Here is a 21,112-nt window from a genome sequence, read left to right on the forward strand (position 1 = left end):
GGACTATCGGGAGCCACCAGTGGCTGCAAGGTGCTCAGCCCCACCAGTCCTGGTTGCTCTGCACCAGACCAAGGGTGAAGTGGTTTCTCTTCTGGGGCAGGAGTGACATCGTTACTTAAGCACAGAAAACTAAGGTCACAAAGTCACCTAATCACCGGCTGCTAGGTGATTGCTGACACTAAAACTACATCCAAAAAATCGGGGGGGAAAAAAAAAAAAAAGAAAGAAATCCAAAATAATATAAATTACTTGATCTTGTAAAAACACTCAGATCTTTAATAGCGGTGACTGCAGGAAGGAGAGCAGACGTGTAGGGCACAAGGAGATCTTCCTTCCCTTGTCAGTGGGGCTCCCCGTGGGCAGAGCCAGCTACCGATGACTTATGATTACAGCCTCCTGCTTCTATTGAAGATTTAGCATAATTATCCTTCAGTCAATATCTACAAGTATTGGCTAGGCCTGACCAGCGAATTAAGCCAATGTCTTGTGCTTTGCTAAGCAATTAGCAGTGTCAATTATCTCACGCCTTCTCCCCTGAAGAGCCCACCGGTTTGTAATACCGGCCCTCTGAAGGTGTGGTCAGGAACCTCACATCTTATCCACCCCACACAGTGCCCCCATGGCCTCGCGGCATGTTGCAGGTACATCATCCTGCCTGGGGGCTGTGCCTTACCGATGGTGTGCCGTCCTGAGCTGGTGGGAGAAGTGTTTGTTCTCCTGTGGTCTTCCCTGCAGCTCACCACTGAGTACTCGAGTGTTCCCAAGCATTAAGGAATCCATCTCCCCCGTGAGCTGATGGTGTAACCACCAGTTTTACAGACAGTGAAACAAAGGAGCCTGCAAGAGGCCACTCCATGGTGTTTGCCCACCGGCAAGCAGAGCTTCAGCTTTTCCTTCCTACAAGAACTCGAGAGCTATCCATAAATGCTGAGCTCCCCAATCAACTTTCTTCTGCATTTATTGAGCACTACTGATTTGTTATGTAGAGAGAGAAACAGTGCTGTGCCAAACAACGGCTCTGTACCAATAGTATACGCTACGACAGATACCTTGCCCCACTGGATGAGGCACACACGACCTGCGAAGCGCAGGCAGACCTGGAGCTCAGCACCACACCGTGGCTTTGCTCCTGGGGGCAGCGCAGTGCCCCAGCCCTCCCCGCCACCTCGCAGGCTGCCCAGTGCCTGGACAAGGAAGGCAGCAGCCCGCCCAGCTGCGGGAGGCACAGCAAAAATGGATGTGCTTCTGTAATTTACGCCCTGCACATGCTCCTGGCACATTTGGAAACATTTCATGGTGACCTGCAGTGAAATGCAGAAAATAAAATGAAGCTTGCTTGGAAACTGTAATTCAATTATTTTATTTCAGGTTTTGATACTTTAATAAATACTGGTAAACTCATAATCTCAAAAATTGTGTGTTGCCTTTCACGGTTCAGAGCACATTTTCATTAAACTGCAAATCTCCCTCTCTGTGGTTATCTGTTCCTGCTCACACAGTTACCCTGTGCTGAAACCCGCAGGGCTGAGCCCTCGGGCAGAGAGCAAGGGCAGCGAGATGCTGGTGTGTCCCTTTGGACGACCTGCCCGACCGCTGGCTCTAGCCAGACACTTGCTGAACCAATGCCGTTTGCACGTGGTGAGAGCCGCAGCCTTGTAAGCAGAACAGCTGATTTTACAAGTGCTCTTCCCAGAGTCAAAGATCTACACATAAATGAGAAATAAGTGGCTTGAAAAGCTTAAATGCTGGTTTTCAATTTGCTTTGCAGCTCGCTTCCCATTTAGCTTGAATCTCAAGTTCTTTCTCCCCAGTTTTTCAAAACCAAGCAGTACATTGCCTTTACTCTGACACCCCGTTCCCCCCCGCAGCCCCCACAGCACGCCCTGCTCGTTTCACCCGGGTGCTCCCCACAGAGCACCAGTGTGGGCTCTGGCAGAGCTCAGGCGCCTCTCGAGAAGACGTGGCTCTGACACGTTTCCCCTCGTTACACCCATTTGATCTTCACGCGGCAGAGTGTTTAATGAAGAAGGAGTAAAAGCAGAGCACGAGGCGTTCTGGGGACGATTGCCCTCTGTGTGCTCTTCAGCCTGGAAATCTGAAACTTGCTCTTCCCTGTCCCTAGGTTTCTCTATGAGAAAAAACATATTTTCCACATGACAGTCAGCATGTGTCAAGCTGTCAATTACTATTTTACTTACTTTTCCTTCAAAATAGTGAGGAGGCTGCAATTTCAATTTTTAAAAGCCAGTATTCATCTCATTTGAGTGAGACTTACCATGCTTAGGCAATAATATATATGTGTATATATACATGGATACCTATATATATATAGTATACACATATGTACATACTTGTACATGCATATACATGTCTATAGGCATGCCTGTCTGCTATACACACATGCCATGATATAGGGATGCCCCCAAGTCAGGGCCACGCAGCCACGGGCCACTGGCCCAGCAAACCCAGCCCTTTTTTGGGTGATAAATACTGGGGTTAGCATACAAACCTCCATCTGCAATTAAATCCCAAGGGAATGAATTACAATTATCTCTGATAAAATAAACATTACGGTATTTCCAACTAAAGACGGGGAGCTATATAAATAGGAAAGCCAGCTGGCACCTGCGGGAAACGGCCAAGCAGGATTTGGAGCACTGCCCCTCCAGGGAGGGCGACCTCTGCTCCCCCCACGGGCAGCACTCGCAGGGCAGAGGCTCGGCCTCGCACCCAGATGCGTCCCGCAGCGGTGGGCACGGCATGCTCCTCGTGCTCCTCGTGCTCCTTGCCACACTCACCAGCACCAGCTCTTGCCTTGGCACCGCGCTCACACATCATCTCCACATAGTTCACTGGGAAAACGCAGAGCACAGCGGAAACCTGGCAGAAACCCTGACCTCTGAAAATCCTCTGCCATGATTACAGGGGGCTTGCCTGAAGGGAGGGGAAAAATGCACCAGCTCTCTCGACGTGCTTGTTATTACTTATTTTCCCACCACGATGAAAGAGCATCTGACCGCAAGTCATAAAACTGGCTATTTATAGAAATGTAATTAAACATCACTGAAAGTGTGAAGACACAAAAGCACTGCCATCTGCCACGCATTTGTGGCAGCATAAATATAGATGAAGTGCTGCTACCCCTTTTGTCCTTCTCAGAAAACTTATTATTTAAATGGCCTTTTTGTAGTGACTGCCGCACAGCTCACGTACGCTGCTGCATTAATCACATCACAAAGGCTGTCTTCTGCTGGGTTTTACAAATACAGGCCAAAGCAAGTGCAGAGCTTTTCCCAGTGGCTTGGTTGTCCCATGGGCACTTGGTGTCACAGCGCCAAAGTGCTCAGCCAGGGCATACATTCAGTGATTTACGGACACAGGCGCCAGCTTGAAGCTTATGGTGAATGTTGAACAGCCCCAGCTTCCTTCCACCAGGCCTTTGTGCAACCACTGCTCTAGTTAGTAATTGAAAAAAAAAAGGCCTATATATAGCACATTTGAAGTGTTACTTCAATCGCAGTCAGATGAAATTTCATCAATATTCCTCACTAGAGAAAAACTATATTTGGCAAACTACTACATTGCAAAATATTCTCTAATTTAAGCACTTTGATTTCTGGTAAAAAAGCACCGGTCAGCAGGTCGGGATCGAGCTGCAGGCTCTACCTTCACCCCAGAATGAAGGTAACCCTTCCGTGCTGGGGCAGGATCTGGGCTGAAGAGGAGAGGACCCAGTGCCCGTGACGTGGAGCATCCTTCACCCCGTCCCAGCCTGCATGCCCTGGAGCACTGCTGCTGTGTTTCGGAAGCCAAGCCCTGACAGCTTCCCGCTGTGAACAACAGCGGGATGGGGACTCACCGCTGGGTAAGCAAGTTTGGGAGGACTTAGACAATTAGTGGGGTGACTGTTCTTTGTTATCCTGGGCTTTGTCTGAACCCAGCAACCACTGTCCCGTGGCACTCCTGCTGTGCTGTTGTCCCCAGCTGAGCTCCGCTGTGGCGAGGGGCTGCCTGCAAGGCATCTGCTGCCACCCCAGCTGCAGGCCACGCACAGAGCTGGAAACTGCTTGCACACAGATAACAATGACAAATATAGCCCATAAAGAAGCATGTGATATCCCACAAATAATTTCAAGAACTGCTCTCGAGCACTTTAGATAAGATTTAATTACGAGTGTGTTACCATAAAACGGAGAAGATGCAAAGGGCAGCTCCGGCTCCTGCAGAGCCTGATGCAACTCCCATCAAAGGTAATGAAATAAAAACCTGTCTTTAGCATGGGATGATTCAAGTACTTTAGGGCCAAATCCTATCCCTAGGTACTTGGCACTACAACTGGAAATGTCATGTTTCAGGATGATGGGTTTTGCCTGCACAATGTTCCCTTTGAGCTAGCAGAGTGGTACTTGGGGCTGGGGGACAGACCCAGCTGTTCTGGCTTTGCTGAATTTCACTTTTTGCTGATGGATGGTGAAATGCTCAAGGCTGAAGAGAGCAACCACCTTGAAATTTTAAATGGAAAATTTTAAAATTAATAGCGAGCCCTAAATGAAAGGTATTACCTGGGGTAAGGTAAGGGGAATGTAGCTTCTGCCACCTCGGTTGGTCCTGACTGAGAACAGAGATCCTTGTTTTGGCCAAACCTGACTGGAACCATGGTCAAATGGAAGTAAAGTTTGCTCTTCAGAGAACAAAACGTTTCTTGCTTCTTACAAAATACGACCCTGGAAAACAAACGATAAATTTTCAGTGTGTGAAAAGCCCCTGAACCAGAGTAAAGACCCCAATATTCAGAAGTTGCGTCACCAGAACAAACGTAATTCCCAGCCCTGACCGCTGCAATATTCATGGGGCCCAGGGGCTGAGAACACCTTGTGTCTGCAGGCACCACCATGGGGGCTTCCAGCCCTGTCCTCCCACCAGCTGACAGCCACAGGCTGCCCAGCCTGCCACCAGCAGAGGCTCACCGGCGTTTGCCAGCCCTTTGTTGTGAGACAGCGACCCTCTGTGAGGGGGCACGAGGCAGGGGGTCCACAAAAGCGGGACATGTTCTCACACCCTGCCCCCTCTGTCCCTAACCTGAAGGCCAAGAGAGATCACCCGACACCGGCCAAGCGCTGACAGAAAGACACCCCCCGTGTGGAGGATCCAACCTGTTATCTCCAGGCCACTTTGTGCCGAGCAACAAATAACAGCTGATATTGCACGTAGGAAAGATAATGTGAGAGCTGGTAAATATAGATGGTGTCGTGCTCAGTGTGGACAAGGGGCTGCACAGATGACTTTAATGTGGCATTTCTTAATCTATTCTGGTTTATTCTGCCCCCTTAATATCTGTTCCTTTATATATATCAATGTGTGTATACAGAAAAATATGCGTGTGTATGTATATATATACACATATACATGCAAATGACATATATGTAACAAGATAAGGACCTGGCTGTGAGCTAAAACATTATGTAACAGGTTAGAAATGGGGTTTGTTTGGCAGCTGGAGAGTAAGGTATGAAAACAAGCTCAGGACTAAGAGAAGTCAGGAAACTTGGCTGCTCACTGCCAGATACTTCAGTTTTACTCACACTTTCCTTTCCTTAAATCCTTCTCATTCTTCAGCCATACACTCTGGATGTTCACCTGGTTATCTTTCCCAAGCATTTTCTAAAATCTTTCCAAAACACGTTAAATTCTGTAATTTTCAGATGGCTCGAATTGCTAACATTCGGAACAAATCTGTAAATTATCATCTTGTGAGCCCGTCTGTGTTATTACAGGTTAATCCTGTGCTTGGTTACTAACAAAAGTGCTGGCAAGCAGCCCAGGGTCTCTGAGTTAGCAGTGATATTGTGCACTTAATCCCTCTCTCAACTAACAAAGCTGAACTTTATGAGTGGTGCTTCAAGGGACGGGCAGTGCCAGCCAGGAATGCCTCTGGCAGAGCAGCCTTGCTCCTTCCCTGACGCACAGAGGGGGCACAGCCAGCAAAACTGCGCCGAGCAAAAGCCTGTGCGGCACAGCCATGGGGATTTCTGTGCAGCCCCTGCTCGGGGGAACCCCAGCAGGGTCATCCACGGCATTTGCCACTGTGTTGTCCAAAGTTCAGAATTCCCAATCAGCAGGGCCCTTTGACCCCACACCAAAGGAGAGGAAAACAAAAAACAACAAGCAAGCAAACAAGAACCCGCCCTATTTCTTGCAGAATTAGCTGTACCAACACGCAGGTGGCTCGGACAGGCCTGTGGGGGCTGAAGCAAACTGCCGAACACGGGCAGGACGCCGCCATTTCCCCGCCCCGCGCCGCGCCATCGCTGTGACAAGAGCGCCCCTCAGCGTGCCCTCATGGCGGCACCGCCCGGGCGGCCGCGCCGGGGGACGGGGGGACGGGGGGCCAGGGGGACAGGCGGACAGACACTGGGTGTTACAGGTGTAAGTGCCGCCACGAACAATGCTGCGCTTGCCAGTGAGCCCTCAAGGAGGATAAGGGAACAGCCAGGACTCTGTGCATCTTCTGTAATTAGTACTGCACACGTGAACAAATTAATGAGTTTCCTTGCTGTGATAACCCCCAAACACATTTCTTTTCTGCGCCCCCAGGGCAGGTGCAGAAAAGGAGGAACAAGGGCACCAGAGGGTGGGCGCTGAGCTGGGTGCTGGGCGCATGCCCTGCCAGGGGCAGCTCACTGACTCGACACCGACTGCCCATGCACGAGAACAGCTCGCGTGTCTTCTGCCTTGTGTGTCCCTAAGGTATCGTGCAACACTGTACTACAGATACCAGAAATGAGTACCGAAGAAGACAACAGTTTATTGGTAGCCCTTCTCTTCAGAACCACCAGACCCCCCCGGGGTTGCACAGCACAGCACAGGCAATGCGGCTGGTCTGTGTGTTTAGCAGGACAAGCTGCTCAGGAGCCCCCTGCACCCAAGACCTTCGGGACGGATGCTGGTGGCCACACGGTGCTCAGCAGGCACGGCAGTGTCCAGCACGCCTGCTGCCCAGGGTTTCCCTCCATGGTGCAGCGTACCCGAGTTTAACATAAGAGCCCATTGACTTGAAAACCTGCGTACACTCCAATGGACAGCCTCGTGCAGGCCGGCAGGCTGACTTGCTTTATCTCACTGCTCCTGGGAATGGGCTGCACAGACACTGTGCTCTGAAGGCAGCTCCTGCCCCCGGGGAGCCGATCCAAAGGCAGCGCTGGGCTTCCTCGATGCACAGCCAGAGCGCTCCCAACGCTGCCGCATGCGGGACTGTGCGGGGCTGGCACCGGAGCTCCGTCGGAAACTCAGCATCCCTGCCCGCCCGATGGAAGCTGTCTGGGGGCAATTTCCAAGGCACCTATTCTAATCCTGTCTGTTTCCTCGTTTTAAATTAGCAGCAGATGCTGTAAGAAGGAGCATGACAGAATTAAAAGGATAAGGGAGAGAAATGAATTTAGGTCTGCAGGCAGTAATGAGAAATATCTATGTCAATAATAAATGTAAAGCCCAATAAATGTAATGATGTAACTACACCCATTGTGCTGAAGTGGGTTTATTTTAATCTCCCTAATAGGTCATTTCATGCCTGCTTTACCACAGCCAGCCTCCCCTCCTGCCTCCCCTCTCGTTCAGGGCACACTGTCCTTTAAAAATGGTTCTCTCCGTGCCTCAGTCCTTTGTATTTAATAGCATTAGTAAAAATTAATAATATTTTTCTTGCCGTCCTGGCAGAAACATGCAGCCAGCATTGCCCTTAGCATCACCTGCCTGGCAAGGCAGATCCCAGCCTGGTGCCAGGGTTTGACCCCACTGCAGGTGCCAGCTGCCTGCCCTCCTGGCCTGAAGGCTGGGGCAGCTGGGCAAGGGGCAGGGAGAGGAGACTTGTGGTGCATGGGGGCGAAAAGCAATGATGAAACGATGAGAAAGTCTGGTGATGAGAGAAAGTGAGCCAGGACCGGAGACTGCCTACACAGAAGGGAGAACGGGGCCTGGCCAAACCCACCACCAGCACGGAGCACTTCTCGCCTGCAGTGGGGCAGGCAGTGCCAGGACAGGTCACGTCTGCATTTATTAATTGCATCTAATTGTCACACCGAAATTGCATCACCGTTCTGTCACTGCTGCCCATCCTGCTCCATGCAGTGAGCTCTGTAGAGGAGTTTGATCTATACTGGTGATTAAGGAGGACTCATTACAGTGTTCTCAATTCTTGACTGAAATTCAGTAAACGTTTTTTCCCAAAAGCTGGTGGGACCTCGGTCCTGCTGCATCACAGGGAGATGCTCGGTGTGGTCCTGGGAGGGACCTTCCCTGCCCCAGCCAGCGCGGGACGGGAAGCGATGAAGAGGGGACCTCTCCTCCACAGGGCTTCAGCTGAAATCTTCAGTGACAGAGGCTTCAGGGAGCCACCCTGGCTTTTCTGCGTGACCCCGGCCACATCTTCTGTACCAGGCAGACAGCTGGGAGAGGATGAAAGAAAACGGCAGCTCAGAAAAAAGGCCATTGTCTGCTCATGAGCATCAAAATAGTTGGAAAATAAATAACCAGGATTTTTCCTGTTTTCCTGCCTTTCCTTCATAATTTTTAATTTTAATGACTATTGTGTTTATTTATTTATTTATTTATTTTTCTGTAAGAAATAAACTGTTTAGAAAGAAGCTAGGGACAGCTGGTTTTAACTGAAAACAGTCACTTTTTTTTTTTTTTTTCAAATTCTCTATCACTTGTGTCATATTTAAAAGCACTTTTTATTTTATCCCCAAGGGTCTTTCCCCCAGGTCTCTTGAGAATTCTCCATAAAGTTGTTAAATGATACTAAAAAGTTTTAAAGACAATGAACGTGAAGATTATCAAATTACAGTAGTATAAAATATTTCCTTCTGCTAACAAATATTTAAATTTGTTTTAAATATACTATTTCCATGAACATGCCATTTGAGTTAATTACTTTACAGTAAATGCACCTCTTAAATAATTGCTAAACCTCAAGAAATGCTTTCAATAATTGACTGAGTTTTCATAAGGAAAAATGCTGTTATTAAATCCAAATTAAATGCACATTTGAGACACTTAACTTAGAGTGCTAACATACCAAGCATTTTCATACTGTATAAGAAATAACTTTGGAAATTACTGGCAGGAAGCAGTCACGCTACAGTCATCTCCAATCACCCCCCTCCTCTTTTTCTGACTCCCACATCTATTAAAACATTTTTTTATGAATGCACCAAAAGTTTTTAAGAAATCTCCAGTTTAAGGTGCACGTGCATCCCCAAGCAAACAGACAGCAGTTTCAATAACAGGGTTTTGTACACCGTAACTGTCTGGGGTCTGGGCTAACACATTGCCTGAGCTTTTTGTCCAGCCAAGAGTTAGGCAGGAGCATGAAGAGGCCCGGAGGGTGCACAGCACTGCGGCTGAGCTGTCCCGCACGTACGTGAGGAATCACTGCCTGCTGCTGGTGGCAGGCTCCGAGCAGTCCCATGGGTGGTGGTGCTGCCTCTCCTGGAGGAGAAGGACACTAGCTTGGGGCCTGCCACCCCCTGGGTGGCATGGGGACAATCCCGTGCTTCCTCCCTGCCGTGGCAAGAAGCTGCCGGTCCACCAGGTCGCCTGGCAAGGCGCTGGTTTAGGAACGCTTCAGACTGCGACTCAGCTCACCTGAAGCAGAACACCAATTTTCTCTGTCCAGATCTACCTTGGCATCCTACATTTCTCATACTTTGACAAGCGGCGTTAATCTTAGATAAGTCTCCCTTTCTGCATCGCTATTCCCTTCGTTGCCCTTGGCCTTTCAAGTACGTGGTATTTTACTTCAAAGCAGTGCTAGCCCTTTCAGGAAGAGCTGTAAGATCCGAGTCTGAATAGATAGTATCCAAAACAGTCTCAGCATTTTCCAGATCAGACTTCATAAAAAGTCCGTGCCTTACCAAAGACAGTGTATGACTCCACAAAGAAATACAGAGGTTAGCACTAGAGGGAGGTATTTCCCCATGTACCAGGGATTCAAGGCAGCTGAAAAACAGCAAAATCTAGCAGCAGAGAAAGGGTATCTGTAATATTAAACTATGTTAATCAACTGCAATTAATAAGAGAGAGCTGCAACTCATCGTAATCAGCTCCCATCAGTTGCCAGTGATAAAGATATTACCGAGCAACAGATAATGAACTGATATTTAAACTGAATTACATTATTTAATGTATAGAAAGTTTCACAGACTCTTACAGTGCAGATTGTTTACATGTTTATTCTAATGAGCAAAGGAGCTTCAGAGAAAGATCCAAGGAGCAGGAGCTGGGAGAGGAAAATCCTGTCTCCTAAGGTGGAGAGGAGTGTTAAAGAGTCCTGTCACAGCAGCAGCACCTGATACTTTGGGTTAAGACGTGTCTGAATGTACAAGTTGCAGCGACTTACTGAATGCCCTAATTACATAGCTACCAAATAGCGATCAGTGGCAATGATCTGTGCAGCGTCTGCCAATACTTCAGCGCCCGTGCGTTTCTGACGTAGATGAGAAGGGCTTTTAATTTCTCTTCCAAGCCTGGAAGAAACTCCTTCTAAAATCTGTAACATAAGAGGAAAATAAAAAAATTCCAGCAGCTTGTTCCCGTGCCCACCCAAAGCTGCAATACTGCGTGGATGTCTCACAGCCTGGCATTTCCTAGGACGTCCATAAGCTCCTGGAAGAAAGGAATGCGCTAACTAATGATGGTAATTCCAGGTTAGCCAGGGGGGCAGTGGTGGAGCAGGGCACAGGGCAGCACCTTCCACTGCTCCCATCGTAGCCACCTGGCGCTGGGATGAGGGAGGAGGTGGCAGCAATGGAGAGCTGGCACTGCAGAGCAAGAGCACTGCTGTGGGAAGTTCCATAAGGGTTTTTGTCCCACGGCCACACTTGATGAAGGGCGGTCCTGCCCTGTGCAACACGTACTCAGATCCCAACGGCCTCAAAATGGGGGCCTGCAAGGGGGTCCTGCAGCGGGAAGCTGGGCACAGAGCTGAGGAGCTCTGGGGAGTGAGGGCGGGGGTTTGTGGCTGGCCATGAGCCCACAAACGCTGTTGGTGATGTACGCTGAAAGCAGGCTAAAACCAGCGCCTGTTCCCGCAGCGATGCTGACCACGCTCGGAAGCTCTGGGGGATGTTGTGGATGTGAACCCAGTGCCGGTGATGGCTCAGCTCGCAAACAAAGTAATTAAAGATCGGAGTCCCCGAGCGTTGTGCACGCGCAGTCCCCAGGAGCCGCAGGGCTGCAGGCTGTGACAATAGCGCGGGGCCACCTGGCTAACCTGTGACACGAGGCAGGCGGATCGATCGCTTGATCTCCAGTACAAACAGTGTGTGAGGGCGAGAAAAACTGAGGCTCTAAAAATATGCAGATATCAGTGAATTAAGAAGGACACGTGGCTCCGGCTGGGTGAGAACTGACAAAAAAGAAATATAAGTGCTGGCTATTGATTACAAATACTAATTTATTAGTAAAATTATTTAAGGTAAAACATATTACATGTTACTCTCTCTACCCACTTCTGGTTTTCAGACAAGTCAGTCACTAGCAGGTGTTCAGCCCGTCTCAGCACGACCCTGAGCAGGATGGGAGGGAGCACCCTCTAACCTTGGCATGGACATACCCGCAGCACAGCGCTTGTTTGTACTGGCCCGGTGCCTGCGATGCTAGCTCTGTACTTAACATGTCTCTGCTATGTTCATCTATTCAAGTTCACCTACTCAAACTTCAAAATGGCTCAAAATTGTTTTTCTTGCAAATGATTAAATATTTCCCAGGAAAATGCAGTCTGCTGACAGTCATCTTGAAGGACGACAACTGTTTTATGGTAAAAGAGTGGATGGAGAAAGCTTGATCGTTGGGTTTTTATTACACTGTAGACTTGCACCTACCTGGCTGTACAGTTTTGGTCTAAAGGCTGCAAATTGTGTTTGCTGAGACTGAAGACTCGCTAGCCTTTGTCAACCTTCTCTGAGTTAGTTAAGGGTAGGAATAAAATATTGTAGGGAAGGAAAGGTTCTGGTTTGAGAAACAGCTGCAAAATTGAACCAAGTCCAAATCTGTAGCAAAGATTGATGTTCACATAAACAATTACAGCTGTAGCTTAAGTGTTCCGTGATAAGCAATGGTACATACCAGCCTTTCACTTGCTGTTTCTGTAATAAAGTTGTTATAGCTACATTAATTAATCTAAGGGCACTTCTAAGCATCATTTTATCCATCCACCTCTCTGAGGAAGCAGTACCTCTGGAGTTCTTAATAAAATAATAAATAATAGCAGTATAAACTCCTGACTGTTCCCAGCTCCTCCAAGACTGCCAAGAGAAGTCACCGTAGCCCCCACGAACACCACTCTGGCTGCGTCCTCGCCCTGACCTCGGCATGGATTAATAGAGCCGATGATTTATTCCTTCAAAGAATATTCTTTTAAATAACACTGCCACGCACTCAGCTGGGGCTGCTTTGCAGGAGAGTGCTCCAGAGGATGTTTTGATGCATTTGCATCACCTCTGTAAGGATGATTTGCACAACGTTCACTTGGAGAGTTCATTGGCAGTGCGTGGACACACGCAAGCGGCAGGAATTTGGACAGAGTTCACGAACTGTTATTATTTACTGCACTAATCAGGGGGGTTATTCTATTTTTTTTAATGGAACTTTTTTTTTTTTCCCAACAGAAAAAATGCCATCTGGATGGAATCAAGACGTTTTGCAGGGATCTGCTGGTTTCGCTGCCCCTTTCTGACAGAAGCCAGGCGCGTTTCCCAGGGCAGCCTGCCCCTCTCTGCCACCACCCAGCCCAGCCCGCCCGCAGTGGCAGCCCTGTCCCAGGTCCCACTCCGTGCCCCCGCGTAGCACCCGGCCTGCAGCGGGGCTGGGATGGGGCCTGGCACCAGCGCCCGGCACCGAAACGAGGCGAAAAACTGCCTTTGTTTGCTGGGCATTGAAAAGTGCTTGGCTTTACAGGCCTTCCTGAGGTGAACAACATATTTCAGCTGTGCCAGAGTGATTGCTTCAGATGATACAGATTTAGGCTTAAAAAAAAATAAAATACACAACAACAACAACAACAAACACAACAACAACAAAACAGCTATGCTATTTGTTCACATTTTCAAAACCACTATCATAACTTCTTAAAATAAATAAATAAAATGCACAAGTGAAAGCTTGGGTTTTCACCCAAACCCCAGCTCAGCCCAGCCCAGTCGGTTTCCTAACCAGACCCAGAGCAGTGCGGAGGCCTGTGCTGCGTGGCCTCGCTGTTGGTGATGGGCATGCCCCTGTCAGATGAGTGGGTGCACCAAGTCACCCTGCTTCAGCAGCTTTAGCTATGCATTGCTAATGTGTAAACAACCATTAAAACAATTAAAATGGCAAAAGTGACACAGGTCCGGATGTGTACTGCAGGCTGCTGCTTCTCTCTTCACTCCTGTTCATGCTTGCACCTGTGGAGGATTTTCTCTTCCATTTCCATGGAGGGATTTGCACAGCTCACCTTGGATAAAGTGCAGACACCCAGGTCTGCACCGTGCATGAGTGTTGGAGCTGGTGGCTCAGTGGCAGAGCCGCCCAGCGCAGCCCGTGGGACAGCAGGGTCTCCTAGGGGGCAAGAGCCTCCTCAGGAGCTGCTCCCAAGGCTGGGAAGCCTGCAGGTTCTGTCTTATGATCAACAGAACTGAGTGGGAGAAAAAAAAAAAAAAAAAAAAAAAGAGGAGATTAAGGATTTTTATTATTATTATTATTATTTTAATCATTAAAATGCTAACCAAAGGAAAGCTGCACACTGCTATGCAGCTCCTATTCTCAGCTATTAGCACTATCAGCCACCTTTTCCTTACTTCTGATGGTAATTCTTCCCTTCCAGTCCCAGATCTCTCTCCTGGCAAACACCAGTGGTGCTTGAATGCAAGTGCTGCACACGCAGGGAGAAATAAGAGCATCCATGCAAATTGCGCTTAAACCACTGTTTCGCCTTCTTTTGAAACTCCTGATTTTAGAGAATTACTTTACGTCATACTGATCTGCAAGGACAAAAATGTTGGGCTGGACTGTTAGACTGTATTTCTCCCAAGCGGGAATCTTGCCCCAAAACCAGGTCTGTGGAAGTTGTGGTTTATTTCTCTGCGGGGTGAGCGGAGCCTGGTCGGGCGCAGCTGGGGCTCCACGTGGACGGACCACACTGGGCTGGCACAGGGACACTCATGGGGGAAGGAATGGGCATTTGGGGGCATTTTGGATCCTTTTGGGGTGTTGTGGGGGCGGCTGGCCGGGCGAGGAGCCCCGCGGGGCCGCACAGCGCTAGATGGCATTGTTACACCAGCGCTGCGCCACGCCGGCCGCTGTGAGACCCAAATTAGTAGACAATTATCCCTCTTCCACTCCTCCTTTTATGTGATGAAACTGGTTACTTATAGCCTGCAGGATAAATTCTATAGGGTGCCTGACTCAGTCAGGGCTGTTTCTTCACAGGCTCTCTCTTCCCAGCTTTCACCTCAATCTGTCATACAGATTTGACACTGCATCGTTCCAACAGTGCTCAGAAATGACATGTATATAATGTGGAATATTGTGCACATTTACAGCCAGGATTTTTTCCCCTTAAAACATTGCTTGCTATATTCTGGCAGTCGTTGTTCTGGAAATAAAATAAAATTCGAAAAAGAGAAAAAAAAAAGCAGAGGGTTCTTTTCTTTCGGTGTATCAGTGACCATATTAAAGAAAAAACTTTTATTTAGATGCTAATGCTATGCAGGACAGAGTGCATTTGATTTTTAGTGGAGGCTGTCAGGACTTGCAATTGTCCGGTAGTTCCACGCTAATTAAAAAGACGACAATGCAGCGCAACACACTGCGTGCACCCGACGCAGGATGTTTTTATGATTCTGTTCAATTAATGCCTGATATTATAAATCAAATTAACTGACATTTCTATTAAAAAAAAAATCCTTTTAAAAAAGCAACAAGACCAGTTCAGTAAGTCTGAGAACCCTTTTCCTCGAGTGAATTAAATACATAACAGCAGCTTTGTTTTCCTGTGCTGCCTCTATAATCATCCTTTTCCTGCCCTATAATAATAATCAGAGACTGAGTTCAATTATTTCATTCAAGAAAACAAAACAAAAAATCACAATTGCATTTGAATGACTTCACAATTCAGTTCCATTTGTGAGTGAACATTGCTCTAATTCTACATCTGGTTAAAAGCAAAATTTCAGCAACACTCCCTTCACGGTACGTGCATATGGCAAAAACACAAATATGTACATACACACTCCTGTGATGTACAGAAACACACGCAGGTGGCAGAGATACTGACAATAATTGCAAATCCCTCCGAACAACATTTCCTTTAAGATTTTGAAAAGCAAGTTATTTTGGCACCCACTGAGTAACTCAGGATGCAGCTTTACTCCGGCTGTTGATTTATTGGGGTTGCTGGTTTTTTTTTCCTCCCCCCTTCAATATCTTTTGTTCCCCAGGCTGTGATTTGTCGCCTGAACTCCGGCGGTCCTGCAGCCCGGCTGCGCCAGCCTTTCTCCCGGGCTCCCAAGCAGACGCTGTGCATCGGCACCTCCGCTGTCACAGCAGGAACAAACCCGGGGGCCGGGGGGGCTCCAGGGAGGGCGAGCAAGGAGTTAAGCCTTTGGAGCAAACTTTTAAATGATGCAGTGTGTGCTGGAGAGAGGGATTTCTCCTTAATGCTCCTCACGTGGAGGCAAACAAGGGCTGTGCACGGGCTCTGCTTCGTGCACCGGTGGCCGAGGGCCGGCACGTGGAGCAGCTCAGGAGGGATGGAGCCAGGCCAGCCTCGGGAGCAGGAAGCCCTTGTGGGTGAGGTTTATTTGTCACCATCAGAAGGCAAGAGAAAAGGAGAAAAAAAAAAAAGGCTGCTGATCGAGGTCCTTATTCTGGTGGATTTTTAGCACACGTTTTGTGCCAGCCCAAATAGGACTGGGAAGATCCCTGCAGAGCTCAGCCAGGTTTGAAAGCTTTTGAAATAAAGTGCATTACTAAATTCCATCTTTTAATCCCTATTTTTAGCTCTCAGTGCAGAGCCACAGGCCCGGTACAGCACACGGCTTTGCACTGTCAGGATCCTCCGCGGCGTTTGCAAACACCACGAGAAGAGAGGTGGGTGCCCGATGCTGCTGCGAGGCAAACACTGCCCCAGCGGGGCTGGTGGGCCAGGAGCAAAACCGTGCGCTGCTCGCCATAACTCGCTGCTATCTGTACCTGATTTTATTGTTGTTTACATACAACTTGTGGTCCTACCCTGAACTTGCACAGCTGTGATTTTTTGCTTTCTGTTTTAAAGGGTCATCCAGGATTTAAAATCCTGGTTATATTATATCCCCATGCATATATAGGGGGAGAACTTTTTCCTTTTCTTTAAGAATACTGCCATTCTCCCTACAGAAAAAATAAATCTACTGCTTGCCTTTAGCATCATCCTGATCTCCTGCTCCCACACCCTACGCTTTAATTTCAGTCTTAAAAGCATGAGGAAAACATGCTTTTGCTTGCTTCCCGAGCAAGACTGATCAGCCTGGTGGCTTCATGCAGACTGTTGTACAATAAAAATCCCAAAGTATGTCAATAGAAGGCTCACAAAATCATAACAAAAACCAAACGCTATGCAAATAGCTGCAAGCTCCGAAGGCACGCGGTGCAAAGCCCTCCGACACAGCCACCACAGCCGAGGCTGCTGCTTTAATAAAACCCTTTCAGCGCCTCCGCCAAACTTTGTCCATTATTTTTAAAGAAATCACCACCGCTGCGGCTGCGGCTATTATTAGCCCGGGCACGTGCCCCGTGCTCACACGACTCGCCAGCACTGCTGCAGAAGTCAGGCTGAGAAATGGGAGCGCGGGGAGCCCGCTGCGGGCTGCTCACCAGGGAGGGGGCGAGCTGCCTGCCGCAGCCCGGCCGGCAAGCCGGGAAGGCTCGGAGGGGAAAGGGATCCGTGCATTATTTATTGATGGCTGCTCGCGGCCGTCACACAAGTTAATCAGCTCTGATAGCACGGATGAAGCCAGCTGCAGCTCTTGCAGGCTGATGGAGCTTGCTCTGCTAAACGCTGCATGCTGCAAATCAAAGTTTTCATTGCTGTGTTCAAAGAGGGAACATCATTTAGTGTCACTTTATTAATCGCCGTTTATCTCTGGATAAACACAAGTTTTGTTCAGGCACTCCGAGTGTGTTTATTTTTACTTCCAGTCTTGTCATGGTCCGCAGAAATCTAAAAGCCAGATATAGACCTAAGTTCTGCTGAACCACGCAGGGAATACTTTTAACTGTAATTATAGAAGAAATGCTCTGTCATTCTGTTTGCTTTTCCTTAGAAACTTCATTCTGCTTAAAAATAATGTTCTGCCTTAGAGGAATGAAGCGAGGGAATGAGAGATCACACACAGAAATCTCCGCTTATGAGAACTAACACTTTAAGTTCTGCTGCTTGATGACTTCCATGTGCAGCCCCAAACACTTATCTAACGCAGAAGGCTTCAAGCATTTCGAGACTGCCCCCACACCTGCAAGCATCCCCCTGTGCTCACTGCCAGCACCCCAGGGGAACAGGGGCTGCACACGGAGCCAAACAAAGTAAACCAGCCCGTCTCCATCAGCTGGCTAGCCGGTTGTGCTGATGCTAGCGCATCAATTCAGCAACTCTGGGACAGCTGGAGGTGGGGAGCCCCGCACGCAGCCCTGACCGAGGGGCTGGCTGTGCAGCCACATCCATGGCAGGCTTTGTACCTGCAGCAGCGAGCAGCAGCCGGACCATTTGTGCTCTGACGGCAGCTGTCAACACGCGGTGTGTCTCGCAGCGCTCGGCACAAGGTGCGGGTAAATGCTGGGTTTCTGACGGGCTGCTGCACGCTCGCCGTGACGATACGCGTACGGGTAAACATCTCCCATCCATCAGAGGCATCTCTGGAGCGCCCACCAATCACCATAGTAACTGAGAACCAATTACAGTAATTAAGATTCACAGGGAGTTGTCCCTTATAATCAGGAGCTATTCTAATTTTTAATTTATTTATTTATAGGCCTCTCTGGCGCTCGCAGCATCCTCATGCCCAGTGAAGCTCCGGCGTGCTTCCCTCCGAGGCACCGCGACCCTGCACATTTACTGGGCACGGGGAAGCCTGCGGTGGGATGGGGAGGCACCCGGAGCACCCATAAAACACCCAGCCACCTGCAGCAGTCGCTGGGGGACGAGGAGGGGGCACCAGGATGGGTGGTGCCACACGCCTGGAGCTGGTGGCACCACACTCCCAAGGCAGCAGGCCCAGGCAGCTGCCAGGCGGCAGGAGCGTGCCGGTGGCTTGGCAGGGACCGCATGAGGTGGCCCTGCCAAGCCAGAGGAGCCCTGGTTGCTGGGCTGAAGCAAGGCGCCTGTGCAAAACCCCATGCTGAAGCCAATATGCCGAAGCCAATATGCCTTTTTTCCTTTTTTTTCTAAATACACACTATAACTGCGGCAGCAGTGCTATTCGGGCTGAGGCAGCGCAACACATGGGAGGCCGTGGCAGCATCTTCCCTTGGATTCGAAGTGTGCATATGGTGGGGAAAATGCAAGGTTAGCGTGTGCTTTCCTTCCTGACTGCCTAAATCTGCTGGTGTCATCAGGCGGTGTGATGGCATCAGACACACAAAATGACAAAAAAATAGATTTACAAAAAAGACTGTCTTAGTCTCGTTTTTTTTTTTTTTAATTATTATTATTATTTTTCTATAATGTTTGTTAATGGTATCAGAACACTGTTAGGTAATTTGACCCCACTTCCTTGAGCCAGACACAAATTAGATATGGAGATAAAACAAAAATACAAACCTACTGAGCTTATTCTGCACACTGAATATATCAATAAAAAGCCTTTAAGAATCCCATGCATAAATAACAATGCATACCATAAGTCAAATAGCTTTTATTTCCCATTAAAAAAGGCGGGTATAACAGATGTGTACTCCAAAATCCCCATCTAAGATCCCGTTCAAAGCCCCAGACCTCTCCTTCCCCAGCTCAGCTCTCTGCAGTGACTGGCACCAGAGACGTTCCTGTTGCATAGAGTCAAGTGGGGTTATGCTGGGTTACATTGCATCACTAGGCACAAGACATAACCACATGTAAAATGACATAATGCAAATTTCAACAAGATGTGGGTTTCTTCCTACACACTGAAATGCTTTCCAGAACTTGTACACCGCTGACTTTCTGGATGACGACTGAGGACGGGAGGTGCTTTGGGGGAGCACCATGCGCAGCAGAGCCTCCACCTCTCTCGGGGGCATCACTGCAAAGACGCCTTTATCACAGACTTTCCCTTTCCCTCAGTTACATCACTTAACTCGTCTGCTCTTCACCTGGCTCCAAACAGCTCCAAACCTGGATAAGACCACAAGCCATGTGAGTACAGACCAGCAGATCTATACATCTGGAAATGTGCATTGCAGGTGGGATACCCGTTTTCAAAACCTACTGCTATGTAGGTGCAAAGGAGGATGCTCCTAGACACTCAAAGAGCTGTCATTAGAAAGCCATCTTTCTTATCCTTTTGGGGTAAGAGAGTTTCTTTAAGAGCATTTCTTCTAAGAGGGTTTCTTTATTTTCCTTAAATAAATCAAATAATTCTGAGAAGGATCAGCTTAGCTCTGGGGAGTATCAAAGTTTTTTATAATTATTAATCTACTTACTAATTATCTTTTATAGTTTCTTCAAGATTCTTTCATATCTAATTGAAGCCATTATTTGACTGGTAGCTCAAAATCTAATCACGGTTTTTGTATCACCGAACATTAGTAAAAATGTGGAATTTTTCACTGCTTTGGCTACCTTGACTCTGTTGATATAATTTAAGCAAAAACAAATAAGTAAAAAAAAGCTTGTCACCTCTAGACAGTATATAATATCTGTCTGAGAAGGCAATCAAAAGAAAACAGCATGTTATTTACAAGAAGTGAAATATCAGGCTTTGATCTGTCCTAGCATGTCAGGTATTCCTCTAGAAAGTTGTTACATACATTTCTCTTGTTCTTTTGCCAAGGTTGGGAAGTTGTTAAATACCTTTTATACATCACTTGTCTGTACTTGAGGGAAGAGTAATAGGGTGCCTGAGATTACTCCTACATAGCCCTTCCGTTGTTCATCATCCAGGATCTAGTTTGTGGGAAGAAAAAACACAAACTGCACCAAAATCATGGAGACACACGGGTGAAAGAGAAGCAGACTTCTGACAGGTGCAGCAGGAATGCCTTTTAGGCCATTTTAACACACACCTGAGTGGAAGGTCTCAAGACAGCACTGCAACCAAACCCCAATGTGTTCACAAAATAAGACCAAGGTTCGGAAATAACAATTCTGGAGGTGTTCCAGTTCTGTTTTCTGCTTTTAAACTAGCACAGAAACATGCTGTTAAACAGCAAGGGCACATCTCACATAAAATCTTCTCACGTGAGATATTAAAAAGCTCACATGGTAAAGGTCAGGTCATTCCTGGCCACCCACAGCCACCGTGGGAATGAACCCAAGGCAGTACCTTTCATCCAGCACTAGGACAAGCGCCAGGATCTGCAATCCTACTTCGATTATCCAGGATATTGTGTCTGTAACATTTATAGCGCACCTGGCACTGCACTGGGCTATGCGCAGTCAGCAGTGGGCAGGTGCATCTCCTTGCCTATCTGCCCAGCTTACTGGTTAACCCTGGAGGAAAAAAAACGGCATCTAAAGAACTGAACATCACTGGTGGTTTTATTTCATTTCTCTTTATTTGGGATTCTTCACAGAAATAGAAAATTTTGGCTTATAGTTCCAGTCACAAAGTTCATCTAATCTACACTCATTTTATAATGTTTTGGGGTTTGTTTGTTTGTTTTTTGAAAATAAAAATAAGGCTTAGAAATTCATACGTAACACCATTTTTATTTTTTTTTTTCATGCTTTAGGGTCCCAAAATAATGACTTCCTCTGTTTTTAATGGGTCATGCAACTGAGATGACAACACTTTCTCTACCAAGCCTTGTTGGGAGAAAGGACTCCACCGGGTAGAACATGAACACTGTGAACATTCACATGAAATATAAAAGTGGTGAGATGCAAACCAAACCTGCAGCCGGTGCT

The 21,112-nt window shown here is 47.8% G+C and overlaps 1 long non-coding RNA gene across 1 annotated transcript; it reads right to left on the bottom strand.

The window, feature by feature from the left end:
* Positions 1-1,350: 1,350 nt before the first annotated feature.
* Positions 1,351-6,339, bottom strand: LOC121072213. The gene is made up of 3 exons (XR_005821079.1): positions 6,212-6,339; positions 4,563-4,724; positions 1,351-2,128 (listed from the first exon to the last, which is right to left on the bottom strand). It is a non-coding gene; the product is annotated as an uncharacterized LOC121072213 (long non-coding RNA).
* Positions 6,340-21,112: the final 14,773 nt, after the last annotated feature.

The sequence above is a fragment of the Cygnus olor genome, chromosome 6 (assembly GCF_009769625.2).
Source record: "Cygnus olor isolate bCygOlo1 chromosome 6, bCygOlo1.pri.v2, whole genome shotgun sequence".
Taxonomy (NCBI): Eukaryota; Metazoa; Chordata; class Aves; order Anseriformes; family Anatidae; genus Cygnus; species Cygnus olor.